The sequence below is a fragment of the Zonotrichia albicollis genome, chromosome 6 (assembly GCF_047830755.1).
Source record: "Zonotrichia albicollis isolate bZonAlb1 chromosome 6, bZonAlb1.hap1, whole genome shotgun sequence".
Lineage (NCBI taxonomy): Eukaryota > Metazoa > Chordata > Aves > Passeriformes > Passerellidae > Zonotrichia > Zonotrichia albicollis.
In genome coordinates this window covers 17,919,319-17,933,539 of record NC_133824.1, presented here as the reverse complement: position 1 = coordinate 17,933,539, position 14,221 = coordinate 17,919,319, and the positions used below count along the sequence as shown (strand labels likewise).

At 36.2% G+C, this 14,221-nt stretch overlaps 1 protein-coding gene across 6 annotated transcripts in view; it reads right to left on the bottom strand.

The window, feature by feature from the left end:
* The window catches only part of SLC25A21 (solute carrier family 25 member 21), a 235,988-nt gene that overhangs the window by 44,085 nt on the left and 177,682 nt on the right, over positions 1-14,221 (bottom strand). The window lies entirely within an intron of this gene.

Below are 14,221 nucleotides of genomic sequence, written 5' to 3'. Positions count from 1 at the left end.
CAAATAGGTGCTTAGTTTAGTTTCTTTTCTGATGAAATACTGTCAAGCAAACATATGAAGTCAGTAGCAAACCCTGAGGGCTAACAGAATTCTTAGTTCAGCTGTTTTTCAGTGATGGGCAAGCAGTGTCATTTGGATGTTTCTGTTATAGTTACACATATATAAGCACTTTTTAATTAACGTCTTCCTGTGAGAGAATTTCTATTCACAGGTGTTTATAAAGTGGTCTCATATGAATCACAGAAGCAGAAGCTTTGGTCATGCATCAGTTAAGGTAGGAAATGTAGACATCCAAGGCTAGCTGGAATGCTATCAGGCATCCTCACATTTCACCATTGCTATCTGGAACATTTTCTTTGACAATGAAAACTCTATCTAGATTTCACAAATGAAAAGAACTGCAATTAAAAAAATTAATGAAAATAGAATAAAGATAGTGATTATATATTACAGGTACTTTCTACAGTCTTCTCTGAATTCAAATTTTATACAATTTCCATGTAGACTTGTAGAAATGCCCATTAGACATCTGTTGCCACAATCCACACATATGATTTACATGACAGAATTACAGGTGTCTAAATTCTGCTTCTCTTGCTGAACATCTTAAAACTTAGGGCAACTGTAAAATTAAGAAGTGTGTAATTTAATATATTGTCTTAAACACAGGCTTAGGTAATATGCCAGAAAAACTTTAGAGAGGTAGTGCAGAAAAACTTTGTAAACAATCTGTAAATTTGCAGGTCACTAATGAATGTGCAAAAGGTGAAATGTTTATATAGAGCCCAAGGCACTGTAGACTATATATAATGATCACCCAGCCGGACAGAAGCAAATTTACATGCTCTGCTCAGGAGGGCAATGGCAGCTTCATTTTGAATTAAGTTACTTACCTGGTACAAAAGGAATCAAAGAAGGTTCAGAGGAGCAGGCAAGCAGCAGCAGATTATACTGCTCAAAAATCCTGGATTTTTTTTTTAGTTTGTTTTTCTTAAGTGGAGTGTTTGAGCATTTGTATAGTCTAAGCAATAAGAACCAGGATCTGCACAATTTAGTTTGCATTCAAATTCGCTCTCTTGAAATTAAAAACCAAATACTATTGCTTATATACAGCAACAAGGATATATTTGTGTAATCTTTTGGTACAGAATTCTTTCCTTCTCTTTTTGCTCTTCTTAATTCCACAGTTCCCCAGACCCCTTCTCTATCAAATACTCCCTAAGAATGCATTTTATTTAGGAAGTCTCTCAGCATTAACACACCAAGCTGTACAAGTTTTAGTATATTTCTACTATTGACCCTTCTCTTTCTACATTTTTTGATATATATATATATTCCCATTTTCCTTTTTATATCTGATTTAGGTCATCTCACAGAAGGAAGGAGGAAGCAAAAAGGAGGGCACTAACATTTACAAAGCAATGGGAAAGAATAAATCTTTGTGTAATACTGCCACTAGCTAGAGTATGAGAATGAAGTCTGTATAGCCATTACAGGTTGAACTTGAGGCGATCAATTTTAAGGTAAAAATAAGCATAAACATTTAAGCATTTAACATACTGCCATATATCTTATAGTAAAATGATAGCTCCTCTCCCAGGAGCAGGATATCTGTTGGGTCATTTGAAATTGGAGTTGCTATAGCAAACATTCTAGCCAGTAACTAAAAAGGTATGCAGAAATTTCATGGATGTGAGTATTTTAGTAGTCCCTATACAGCTTAAATTGTTGTCCACACAAGGCTGGTAACAAAGTGTAATGCTTGTAGGACTTACACCTTAAAACTGTGCCTTATTTTCCATATGTATACCTATATTTCTACACCCTGGAATATAAAAAGAAAATTCATCACCTTGATGTCACCAGAAATTATTTTAATGAATTGGAAATTGTTTGGGTACTATATGAACTTTCCTAAACATTTGCAAAAAGCATGAAATACAGTTCAGACTTTGGCCTGACAGATTCTATTGTCCTTAATAATTTTTAAACTTCATCTTCATTCAGGGAAGCTTCCAGTATAATGCCAACAAGCAAAGAAAGCTATAAATCAGAGCACGAGGTTCAAAACGTGGCGTAGGAATTACTGAGATGATCCTGAAATAAAATCTTTAAGAAATACTGTATGAAGTTTTGAGCCCTTCGATCTCATTTCTGATTAGCTCATGAGTGATCTTTCAAGTCCTGTGGTAAATTCTCTTTATGCCTCCACATTTAATCCAAATATTTGCATAGAAAATCAGCATTAATCACAGGTAAAATAAGAGCTCACATAAAATTACTGTTTAGGTGTAAACTTGCATATAGGAAGGAAGGAAGAACCATATCTTAATGGCAGCCCTGGGTTGTGCTCCTTAAAAAGGAAAAAAAATTGCTATAAAGGCCTTAGCCAACAGAATAGTTTCCACTGACTTCAGAAGGGATGCGAATCAGGCCCCTAAAGTACCACCTCACTTAGTACTGACTGCTAAATTTATAGCACTTATTTTCTTAGAGCATAACAGCATCCATTCATCACAGTGCAGTAACAAAGCTGTAACCTGATCTAGGACAAATATTACGAGCCTAATGGCTGATGTCCATTACTGACGGGACCCGCTCACCATTTAGAAAAGATTGGCACTGAAGGATTACTGAGCAAACACAGCACCTGAAAAAACTTGCATGCAGGAGTCTGTCATCAGGTGTGTGATCGAGGGCATTATCTGAGAACGCTGGCTCTTATCTTCGGTTGGAAACTGCTGGAATTGCCAACAATTCTCAACAAAGAGCTTCCGTCATGGAAGGCTGATACACCGAGCCAGTCTGGTGGTGGTTTACCTTCCCAAGGCTTCATTCCTTTTTATGGATCACCTGAGACCAGGCAGCACACCAGTCTTTAATAGCTTAAATAGCAGCACAACCTAGCAAACTGATGACAATCAAGGGAAAACCAATCCTTTTCGGTAGAAACACAAAATTCCAAGCATTCCCTCACAGTGGCTTAGAAAGATCTACTTTAAAAACTGCATTTTCCCAAACAGGATGCTGAGAAAACTTTCCTGCCACTGATTCCTAGCATTTTGCAACTTTCCCTATATTAAACTGCTCACTAGCCAAGTTTTCACCTTTCAAACCAATACAATTGTTTTCAGGAACCTATTAAATTTACATTTACTCTTTTTCTTTATGTAACACTAGATACAATTATAATTATAAAATTTTGAAGAAAGTAGAAGAAAATTGCTATTTGTACAAAAATACACTCATTTTTCTTGTTTTTATATTACAGCTTTGAAAGTTATTAATTACTTGCAACTATCAACATAAGTGGTCAGAGATATTTTATTTTTCCTTTTAATTTCCTGTATTTAATTTGCACAGGAGTTCTTAAAATGTAACTGAAAGTTTTGGCTTGCCCTTTTACATACTTAAAGAAAACCTAGGTGAATTTGATGCTTAAATTAAATCACCCATTTATTAAGGAAGTATGAAAAAAATGAGATGAAGTATTTTAATATGGTGTAACCCAATAGGTACAAGAAAATCCAAATATTATGCAAGTATACAATTTGGCATTTTCAGACACGGAGACATATATGTGAGAATATTTTAAAACAAAAGCTGAAATGCTAACTAGCTAGTAATTCACTTTTATCCACAAAAATTAGGCCAGATTTAGTCATCTAAATCACAGTAGCAATCAAAAGAATAAATACTATCTATATACTAAATGGTAAATCAGATTGAAGATAAATGATATTTCCAATAAATGTAGTGCAGAAAATCAGCTCTTAAAATACTGAAGACATTTTTGATGAAGTATTTTATACAGAAAAATAGTTGAATTAAGACATAAATTGAATATATAATTTATTGCAAGAAGGGTTTTACAAATTAAAGAAGGTACATTTATCAAAATTAATTTCTTAAGTCAGGATATAAAGTTAGTTTGTGTGGGATTAAAATTACAAAAAAATAGTTTAATTAATAAATGTTTTAATGGTAAGTGGTCTGAGCCCCTGTCTAGATTAGGAGGCAGCAGGATTGTAGAAGCATTTTTCCCAGCCACAGAGTTTAACTCTACAGAGAACAGTGAAGAGAAGTATTGGGTTTGGCTACCTAATTCCTATGCTTCAGAGGTGTTTATTTATTTGGAAAAGTTCAATTTTTCAGAATGAAATAAACCCTAAAAAATCATTCTGTTTTTTGAGACACTTAGTGTATGATAGCTACAAAACAGCGTGTATGCAAGTTCAGGCAGAGCTAAAATACACAAAAATAGACAAACACTGAAGGCAAGCTGTATAAAAAAAATCCATCAGAATTGATCTTGTATTCATAACTGGAGCCAATGCTTCAGTCAGAATTACTGCCTCATATGCTGCTTGAAAACTTCAGAAATTGACTCTGAAGTGACTGCTGGCTCGCAGTGAAAGCAGCTCTCCAGCTGGATAGACAGAATGCAATGGTGCAGTTTATCTGGGCTTGTGTGCGTGCATTCCTGCAAGGAGATGCAGCGTGTTAGACACACACTACACTCGATGTAGACAGTTTTGAATGAAATAAAACTATTTTCATTGCATTAAAGCTAGTATTGATATTTACAGGGTAAAAAACCACAGCATGCCGTAAGTTGCATAAGCAAAGAACATGAAAACTAAAAAAAACCCAACCTCATATGTAATTAGAATTTTATTTTCTTTGACAGGGCCAATAACATAACAAGCAAAATAAACTATTTATTTTTCACAGTTCGATTCTCTGAGTCATATGGAGTGCAATGTGCCCTGAACTATGAGTTAGCATTATAGAGAAACACACTCTTCTAAAATATTTCCATACTACATGCTAATTCCATTTTTCTTGTTTTATTTAAGATGCATTCCATGGAAAATCTATGTAGCTGTCAAATAGTCATAGTTATTTACACTGCCTTTATATTTTGATTTGGCACACTGTTTTGGAGGAATATTTATGGTTAAGCATGGATAATCTCAACATCTGGATTACTAAATTTCTTTCAGAATGTGAAGCATGATATACAGGAAGACTTCAGTTTGGGTGAAGAACATTGCAAAGAAAAGAGGGCTGGTGGTGGTGTCAGGGATGAATGATCAGCTTACCCAGCAGTTACTGCTGCCATGGCAGCTCTATGGCTCAACAGCAAAAATAGTGCCTTCCTAACAAAGATGTGTTTTAGAAGTTTCTCATATAATGAATTTTAACTTCCAACATTAAAAAAGAAAACAAAGTAATTTGCTAGGAAAAAAACCTGAAGAGACCTCCACTTTTAATAATACAAAATTGTTGCTAAAACTATTGTAAGTAATATGCAGTTAATCTACCCTGAAAATAAGAAAACCATGATTATTGAAAAAATTAATCCAATAGTTTGTCATAGTCTTACTACAGCTTTGTAATTTACAGTTAAAATAATGAGCAAATGTATATAATGTAAAGAGCTCAGTTATTTCTGAAATGAAAATGTTTTATCACTGGATAAAGTACTTGATTTGGCATAGAGTCTTAATCTGTATTTTTACAGATCTAAAAATTTTAGTTGGTCAAATCAATCTAAGTTACATACAAATAATAAATTGTGGACTATAGTAATTAAAAAGATTGGTTTAAAAGAGACAAAGCTGTGTTTTCAGACATAGCCAGTAAAGAAATGAATTTAAATGAAGTAAAGACACTCAGATTAGACAAGAGATATAATAATGCCATTAGAAATAAGTATGAGATATAGTCTAAGAAATATGCTAAGTGTACATGGTTTGGTTACTTAGGTCAGGACACAAAGAAAATTAATGAGAACTTTTTCTCTCACCCACTTCAAACTACAGCTTAGAAACTTTTATTTGAAAAACAAAGCTTTTCACCTAAAACACTGTTGCTCATTTTTACAGGCATGCTTTCTACAACTAAAATAAAAATGCTTTACTTTGCATTTTATGCTGTCTGCCAGGTATTTCCTGTGAACATCCCATCTAAAATCTCTTGGTTCTAGTAACTAAAGTCTGTAAAGAAAATCCTGGCAAAAGTGTAGTTCTAAGCTTCACAAGCAGCCATTTTAAACAGAAAGCTGGTTTTGTTGTGTTGACAATCACATTTTAAACTGATTCCTTCCAGATGAAAAGATGCTATTTCAAACAATGTAATAAAAGTGTGAAGTCAGCTGTTCTAAGGACATAAAAATGATTTATCTGTTCTCTGGTCACTTTTTTTTCCCCTTCATACTGTGGAATTTTTATTTTAAAGGAGAGGTTATCAAATAATAGCTAACAGAAGCCCAAATTACAGAGAAGTAAATAACTACTTGACTTTTAAAGAAACACATCACATACCTGCAATTAATTTTGCACCTCATGATGCCTCCTCTACCGCGTTAATGACATGTTAAATGCAATGCCTAAATTTACATAACTGATAAATAGCTAATTCTTGGAATTGACTACTGACAATCATCAAATTTCAGAGCTTTTTCCTTTGGTAAGAAAGAGTTTGCAGATAGATTTCAGAGTTTTTATCTGCCTGTAACTGGGCATGACAGCCTTGCCTCAGCTCAGATTTGAGACACAGCCCCTCCCATCTCTCCATCCTGCTTTGAATCAGTTTCTCATGTTTTAAATACAGGTTTCAGTTCTGGAGACTTAATGGCACTAAAGAGGTACCATTTCAGAACAGGCAAGATTTTTAGGCACACATCCCCAAAAAGCAGCATGATCCAAAAGTATGGCTTAAGCTTAATTTGCCGTTTAACAGTAATTCCTGAAATCTTTGTTCAGGGGATGTGCAGCCCTGGCTGTAACTAAACTCTGAGAGGACTTGGTTCCTTGGTTCCTGGCCTGAAGAATTCTGCTGGCTGAAATGTTCACACAGCCCTGGGGGAGCCAAGGAAGCCGTGGAGGGGGACAGCGCGTAGGGCACAGCCTGTACGAGCTCTTGCCAGTTTTCCAGCTCTAGGTGGCTCCCAGCTCAGCAGCGCCCAGGCACGCAGCTTTCAGGGCTCAGAGCAGCACCATGACCCTGCCTGAAGTGAGGGGAGCGGTGCCAGGCAGAAACGTCTCCATCAGGGTGCCAGGAGCACTAAACCCCTGCTTGGAGCACCAGGGAATGGCACAGCAGCTCACCCCTTGAAACACGGCAGTCTTTCACACTGAGCCAGCTGCTGAAGCAGGAGAAATTCATGGCCATTTTCCTGGGCTACCCAATTTGGCAGACAAATTCTTCACTTTCAGAGAACTTAAACACGTTCAGTGAATGTGATGACAAAGCACAGTATGGTGTTTTCTACATACTAGATCTAATAGAAGGTTTATTATAAGCACAATTATCACACTGATCTATTTAAACATGATGTTTGAAACCATCAAGTACCTAATGTGGCAAAATGACAAATGTCCTTGAATGTTAAGATAATAAGGATTAAACAATTTAATTCCACTGACCTTCTGAGTAGATAGATTAAAAGAGACTGAAACAATTCTTGTAGGTATCTTTTTACTTCTTTAACATGAGCATCTTATGATGCAGTCATCTGATTCCAGGGAGCTACTGCTATAAATACTAATGTTATCATGAGTTCTATTTATATTATAGTATTAGAAAACAAGACATGTGAGAAATCGTATCTTTAAGGTTAAAACTATACGATAATGAAAATAGTTGGAAAAAATACAACAACTTGAACCTTTACAAAATGAAGATCCTACACCCAATGTGAGTGTACCTCCAGTGGCCTTAGCAAATGAAAACAACTAATGCCAGTTAATGTCTGGCCTGTTTACTTCTAAGATGCTTTTAAGATTTACATGATTTTACTGTGTTTTGTTCCTATGGGAAATAAATAAGCATGTGTTTCATTTTTAAAGCACATGATTCTCAGAAATGATTCTCTTTAAAAGAGTGTTCTTGTTTACTGCGTTGCCATATATACCAGATTAAATTTTGCAAGTAAAATGTGTGTCCGTCAGTAATAAAAATGTGGTTAGTCAAATGCTGCCCTTAGTTACACCACCGTAACTTCACTGTATTTCAGACAGCTACACACATAAAGTTTTTTCACATTCCAAAGCCATTTTTTAAAATGTTTTCAAGTGTTAACATATGAAGATGGGGGTAGGGAACCTCCAGTCAGGAGCAGAGAATTCTTGCCTGAATGGGATGATGAAAACCTCATGACAGTAACATCGGTAAACACGGCTGACTCTGGAGACAGTGCGGGCTGTGGGGCAGGGAGCTCGCCCTGCATTCAGGAGATCCAGCTTCAGGCCTGAACCTGCCGCTACATCCACGGCTGCTCTCAGACAGCTACCTCATAAAATGAGTTGCTGATGAAGTCTCCAGAAAACTACTCAATTATTAATACCGAACCTTTATCAAATAATGCAATTTTGTGTCCAACACGTGTTCCTCAGAGCTTTGACATTAAGGTGCTACAAGGGGCCAAATACACAACATGTTATCAGGCTGCTCTGTGAGAACCACCTGTGGGCATGTTCCAATCCAGATCTACTTGACTCTACTTGACTCACTTCACAAATCAATATCCCCATCTGTACATTTGAGATAATGGTACTTCCTTCTTCTGTGAAGTGTTTTGAGACCCATTGGTTAAAAGAATAAGTATCATCTTTATTTTGTGACTCACTAGTGTTGCAAAAGCATCCAGCCACTTAGAATTGTTGGCACTGGATTAAGAACTGGCTATATACAAAAGAAAGCCTAATGCACATCACCTTCACATAAATACACAAAAGATGTCTTCTTTGTGGCCATATTTGATCTAAAACCTTTTGAGTATAATATAAGTCAATATGTTAAAGTAAATGATCATGGAAATTCTGTCAGTCAAATTTTATGCATCCCTTTAATCTTGAAAGTAGTCTTTATGATTACTATATTCAAGGCTATACCATAATTTAAATTTTATGTCTCAGCACCCATTCAGAGTAAGAATAAAATATCTGGTTTTAAGTCACAAGTCCAGATAAAACAGAGACAAGGAAATGAAACTGAAAACAGTAAGACCAGATATTGCACATAGGTCCATGCAGACCAAGGGGTAAAGTGAGAGTAATTGGCATAAGAACAGGTTTAGGGAAAGAAGATCTATCACTCTGCATGTATATATTGTGGACTATGAAGAAGCAACTCTTATAATTAGCCAGAAGAAATTCTGAAATTCTTTGATTGTGGGACACCTAGTCTATGCTAAGGTATTGTTTTTCTTTTCACTGCAGACATGTGAGACCAACTTCCCACAGGCCCATGTGGATCCTTTCTTCCAAACTGCACAGGCATGAGGGCACCTGCTGAGGAGTGTTGTGTTCAAAAATAAATGTACAGATTAAACAGTTGATAAAATTAATTATGTACTATGGGAATTTGCTATGTCTGTACCTAAACTTTGCAAGCTTACGCTCCCTGAAAATTTACAAATACTAGCTTTTCTAAAACTGAGCCTTTCTTCTTTAAAGATGTGCAAAGCAAGAACAAGGGTTTAAAGATTCAGCCCTAAGACATTAATTTTATTCATGAAAGCCAGCAGATTTAACACACGGTCCCAGTTTAAGCCACTACATTGTCCTTCATAGCTTTAATTAAAATTCTCAATTCAACAATTTTTTATAAAACTCAATTGACACTTTACATTTTGGATTATATTATTTCACAAAGGAATGTGGTAATTATGTCTGATACTCTAAATTACAGGTTTTTAGTGAAGTCTGCAATAAACACAATAGCATGGCAAGAAGATGCCAGTGTAGGATAATGTAATCCACAGAATAATTCTGCAACATGACAGATGAAAAGAAAAATTAGCAACATACTATTAACTATGTGGATGCATCAGGAAATATACAGATAGACATTTTGGTGGTGTAGTGCTTTTTTTTTACTATCTTCAGGCCCACTTTAGCAAGGCTGCTACAAGTATTATGAGTCTGTAAGCGTCAGACAGGCCAGTAGGACTAGAAGAGAGATGGATCTATATATAGATTTTTCTTCTCTTGAAGTACAAATGCTAGCAGGCTTTCCTCAGTGCTCAGATGGAAGTTACTGTAGCTGAAGTGGAGGCAGAGAAGGTACCTGTGCTTCAGTTTGCAAGATCACAGTTTCTGAAACTGTCAGTATAGGTGAGTCTCTACTAAGAAATAAGATTCTTGAATGTAGCAAGCAGTCATGGGTCCAAGTTCATTTCTGCTCCTCCTGGTCTGAAGTGCCAACGAAAAACTAAGGAATGGGGCAGATAGCTCTGTGTGTGTGGGAAATAACATCTTAATCTACAACTTCTGCTTTCCTCAGAGCACTGAAAGCAGAGCCTTAAATCTGGTCTTTGGATACCACAAGAATTTATGCCTCTAGTAAGCTGAAATTAATCTCTCCTTTATAAATGAACACTGGGAAAAGGGATTTTTGGCATGACTGACAATGCCATGCCTACCTGGCTGGGAATTTCAGTATTTGTATCCTGTGCAACCCTTATTTGGGAGCAGGGATGGTCAGTGATGATGTTGGTGAGTGCCATAGACTGGTGCTTGCCTGCCTGGCTGCCAGCTCTGCCAGTCTCCTTCCCTGACCTGCTGGCATCTAGCAGCAGCAGAGTGTCCTCTGAAGCCAGGTGGGAAAGCCAGGCCTCAAAGCACTGCTGCAGACTCTCCAACGCTTGTTACCATGACATACAAGGCAGGACAAAGGAGAGTGCTAGCAAATTCCTTAATTGCTGCATCATCGCTGATATCACACCAAGCAGGAGCCCTCCAGCTTCTGCATGTTTGCTGATGACTCTGCACTCATCCAGCTCCTGCTTAGTCTTGGCTGTTCTCCCACATACTCCACCCAGAGCTGACAAGTTTTGTGCAGCTTTATAACCCCATTAACGTATGACTCAGGGTGCTGCTTATTAAAAAAGAGGTGTGTGTGGTCATACAGACAATTATAGGTACAAGAGAGGTAAGGTGTGCTGAGAACAAGACAGGAATAATTATAAAGCTATTGGACTGTGTAAATGTGGAGGTAATTGCTCCTTCCCAAAGCAAATTAAACATAAATAATCAAATAACTCAGCAGAAGCAGTGAAGTCTCAAATTAATGACAATTGTGTTTTGCACTTTCCCAGGACCATCTAGCTCTAAGAAAGGCTAACAAGCACTTTAAACTGCAATTTATTGAAGTGTTGGATTATGAAACTGGAATACAGAACACTACTACCCTTCCTATTTCAGGCAAGTTAACAAATGAGAAAGTAACAGGTTTCTTGACTGAGTGCCCCCAAAAAACCCAACTATAACCCAGGACATTTACTGTTAAAATTATGAGCCCATGAAAATCCAAGTTTATAAGAACAAAGTTGTTTACAGACTTGAAATAAAAGCATCCATTATTTTAATGCTGTAACTGCAGATTAAGACAATGCAGATGGGCATAATTTTCCATTCTTAATATGAGACACAACACCATGTGTCTTTAATATAGATACAACATATACATTCAGCTAGAACATTGGTTTATTCTTACATTTCAAATTCCAACTTAAGTCACTATCTAAAAAAAAAAAGCAAGTGAGTAAAAATGCAGTAAAGATCATGATGGTATAATGATCAGTCATTTAACACAATCTAACATATTATTTGTAGGATCTGCAGAGAATGAAAAGTTTTCTCTATTAATGCTTTGAGTTAATCCTGTATCCAAACATTTTTCCCAATAAGCATCAGATTATTTTTATGTTGGCTATAAAGCTGTCACTCCTCAATAAACAAACATGCTCCTGGTGGGTTTACCTCACTGTCAAAGATCTGTCAATTCATGCATCATCTCACAAGTGAAACCAGAGAACCTTTACTGCACAGCTCCTAGCAAATCCAGCTGAGCAGAGGCTGCTCATCACCTGAGAGGATTCCCACCACTGCAGCTCCTGTGCAATTAGTAGTGACTGGATGCTCCCAAAACAAGTTCACAAAATCCCTGAAGTTAATAGTTCTGCCTCCCTTTAAAAGAAAGTTATGTGACCTTTAATGGTCTGCTCAACTGAGCCTTCGTTTAGTGAGTCTCAATTAAATTTTAGGTTTTGTGGCTCCCATTTTCTTGTAAGACAAGAAAAGAATTTAAGGGATGGATCCTTCTTTGAAGAATTTAATTCCCCATGAAGAAAATGTATTTCCAGTTAAAGAGATACTCAAAGTTTGGGGGAAGGAAGTTTTTGTAGAACTTCCTGTTGGTTTTTGTTTGTTTAGTTTTTTGTTTTGGGGTTTGTTTGTTTTACTTTTGTTTGTTTGTTGTTTGTTTGTTTTGTTTTGTTTAAAGATTTTTAGTGTTTTGTAAAGATGAAGGAGTTTTCTGGTTCTTTGAAATGGACGGTGTTCTGTTAGTGATTAGACAATTATTTCCTCTCTTCTTTCCATTGTAATGAGGACAAAATCCGAGGGATGGTTAAAGAATTCTGGCAGTTATTTGTGATGAAGCTTTCCATGAAATCACCAGATTGCTCCAGTGATACTGCAGCAACATAGTACTGGTTGATTTTCAGTAAGAGCCACTGCAGCAAATGAATCATTTGCATATGTGTTCATAAAAATAAATAATTCCTAGGCTGACTCTGCATCCTTAACCTCAATATAACAAGGTCAGAAAATTAAGGCACAATGAAGCATCTCACCTGAACTGGGCTTTGACATTTTGGCTTACCTTAGTTGCTACTACTGAAAAATGTAAGTACAAATCAGCATAAGCAATATTCCCAAATGTAAACATTTTCAGGGACAGGCCATTAGTAACACTTCTTTTCCCACTGTGTTTCTTTATTTAGTTAGGGGTTTTTTTAGTCAATTTAACATAAAATCACAGATGCCAAAAGGGAATTCAGAGTGCTGAAGAAAAATGCCTAAACCCTTTTTCATTTAGTTTAGCTCTTTTCATTTTAGTTTATGCCTAAACTCTTTATAGATTTAGATATTTAGATATTTTCAGAAAATGCCACACACCATTGGGGGTGTTTCCTATTGCCAATATGAAATAAACATGGGGCATAAATGAGTTTCTTATACCCTACTCACAGACTTACACACCTGAGTCTGAACACCTCATAAACTGATTTTGTTTGCTTAGTACCTAAATGTGAAGCCCTTTCTTGGTGCTCTCTTCTGCATATTTTTGTGGCCACATAAGGAATGGGTCATCAGGATTAAAGGTTTCCACAAACTAAAATAATTCACATTCCACCATCACTTCCTACACAGCTGTCGTAATCACCATGCTCCAGAAAACCAGACAACTTGTGAAGACAGGAATGAAGGACTCATGGAGTCATACAGGTTTTTCAGGGTTACCTGATTTCTTTTCTTATTTTTATCTGAAATTTAACATTATAATTCATCTAAGATTTTTCGATCCCATTCTTTTTTCCTAGTGCTTACTACTGATGTCTTTCAACGTGAATTTCTGCCTCTGTCTAACTTCCTGGAGAAAAACAGGTGCTCATGACATTTGCTTTTTGACTGCTTGTATTCACTGCTTGAATTGAGTATTGACTGCTTTTGAAACAGACAAGTAAAACTCTGTATTATCTCTTGCCCCATGGAAATTTGATGCAATCCATTGCTAAACTGTGATTTAAATATATAATATTTTCATGTAATCATCTTCTTTTTCCTTCTCACAGATTCATGACTTGTTACAAACATTAAATATATTCTAGTTTATTTCCAGTATCAGGGCACAAGAGCTCCATAGGAAAAAAACAATGAATGAAAAAAATAGTGAATTATCATGGGAAGTGTCTCTTGATTTAGAGTCTTTCTCCAGATATGAAAAATACTAGTGAATTGGGATGAGATAAACACTGTTTTCATACTCACTGACTTAAATATTGAAACTAGTTTTCTATTTAAAAATAGTTCTACATTATCATAAATATTAATACCTCAGTAGTTTTCTTTCGAGAAGCAATACAAGTTAACATTAACTCAGCCTAGAAAACCTCAGAAGCTACAGATTGCCATTTGTGTGGAACCTTTTCAGCTTTTAACTTTTTAGAGTCTTTTGTTGTGAAAAAACACAACATTAACCTCTCAACAAAAATGAATTTGCAACTAATAAGGGCATCTGTGACAACTTCCTCTTCCAACATCATAATGAAACTTCTTTTTATGTCCCTACTTTCTCATTTCAAACCATCCGGCTCTATATGGATGTGCTTAGGTAGTTGAGCTTAGCTAAATCTCACTGCAAGAAA